At 37.8% G+C, this 1,853-nt stretch overlaps 1 long non-coding RNA gene across 1 annotated transcript; it reads left to right on the forward strand.

Moving 5' to 3' along the window:
* On the forward strand, positions 1 to 1,652 carry LOC140149718 (uncharacterized). The gene is made up of 3 exons (XR_011858716.1): positions 1 to 61; positions 231 to 302; positions 1,571 to 1,652. It is a non-coding gene; the product is annotated as an uncharacterized lncRNA (long non-coding RNA).
* Positions 1,653 to 1,853: the final 201 nt, after the last annotated feature.

The raw sequence follows: 1,853 nt of genomic DNA on the forward strand, positions 1-1,853 counted from the left end.
AAGACTTCATCCTTCCGCCAAAGTTACCTCAGATGAGTTGAAGGAATTTTGCAGAGGCAAGGTGGGTCAGAGATAGAAAAAAAATATAGCTCGAAAAATATACCAAAACAAAATATAAACACTAAAAACGGGAAATATCCGCATGCTTTGAGTCTACAGTTATTATGTATGATCAATATGGCGTTATGATAATTATTATTTTTTAAATGTAATCATTATTTTGTTTTTAGGTGTCTGATTTTCTTGTTCCAAAGTACATAATCTTCGTGGAGGATGCCTTTCCAACAACGGAGACGGGTAAAGTAAGTAAATTTTACTCAAAATACGTTTATATGTTTGTTTGTTGAAAATGTCGCCCCGTGCGGAGACGCCACCGCGGCGGTCGCCGGGGACAGTGGCGTAGCTAGGGGTGGAGGCGCCCGGGGCCAAGGATACATAATGGCGCCTCTCTCCCCAATTCTTGAAACAATTACGCGCAAACAATAGCACAAATTCCACTAAGTAATTTTGGTTATAATGAAGTTCAGTGCATTTCGGTCTTTGATTGATCTTTTAAATGAGTATTGCGAGGGAAGCGCGCGAAAAGTTTGTCTTTCATCGCTTGGAGGAGGCGCAGAATCGGTGCTGAATTGATAAAGTCGGCGCCCACCTCAATGTGGCGCCCAGGGCACGTGCCCCCCCCCTCTGCCACCATCCCCCGTCGCTACGCCACTGGCCGGGGGAGATCAACACGGTTAATTTGGCTGCTCAGTACCAGTCGATTTATTCAAGTTCTGATATTTGGTTGGAGCAGACGAATTGAACTGGTTGCATTATGATCGTATCAGACAAACATTATATAGGCCTTCAAACTGGAGCACATTAAGGAAGGGGTATGAACGTTTGGACAGTATTTATTGTGGGACATTAGAGCACATCAGACATATCGAATTGCATTCTGAATACGAAGAATGTCCTTCTGATATCAAATAATTTTGATTTTTGAAATTCGCAATGTAATACACATTTTATGGCAAATCATTAAAATTGATATTTTTGATATTTAACAGTACTTGAAGTAAACTTTATAAATCTGATGATTTATACTTAAAGTGTATGTAGGTTGGATGAAAAGCCGACGATCAATTGAAAATTTTGACCTTTCTTATTGAAGATATGGATTTTTCCCCAAAAACACCAAAAAATAGGTCTTTTGGGAAAAAAAAATCCATATCTTCAATATAAAAATAAACATTTTCAATTGATCGTCGGCTTTTCCTCCCAGCTACATACACTTTAAGAATATATCATTAGATTTATAAAATTTATTTCGAGGACTGTTATATATCAAAATTTGAAAAATATCAAATTTTAATAATTTGTCATAAAATTTGTATTATATCGTGAATTTCAAAAATGAAAATTATTTGATATCAGAAAGACATGCTTCGTATTCAGAATGCAATTCGATACGTCTGAGGTGCTCTCATGTCCCAAAAAATACTGTCGAAACGCAATAAACGCTCATTCTAGATCCCTTAATTTGACCAAAATTATCATTCATATCTATCTATTCGTATGTTTTTTTCAGTTTGCCAGAAGGAAGATAGCTGAACAGGCTAAAACAATACTTGGATTGTAGGACAATATGTGAAAGGAGGAGGGAACCTTGCACATTTATACCTATGGCCAGTCCCGTAGCCCCTGCAAAAAGTCTACTATCAAGAAATTTTTTATTATGTACCCAACTAATCCAAGAAGTAAACATAATTTTTCACCAGGTTCGCCGTCGCAGATTATAATAAAGGAGACGAGTAGAAAAGTGATCCCGCCTGGGAATCGAACCCAGGACCTCAGGTTTACGAGACCTGCGC

This window comes from Amphiura filiformis, chromosome 4 (assembly GCF_039555335.1).
Source record: "Amphiura filiformis chromosome 4, Afil_fr2py, whole genome shotgun sequence".
NCBI lineage: Eukaryota > Metazoa > Echinodermata > Ophiuroidea > Amphilepidida > Amphiuridae > Amphiura > Amphiura filiformis.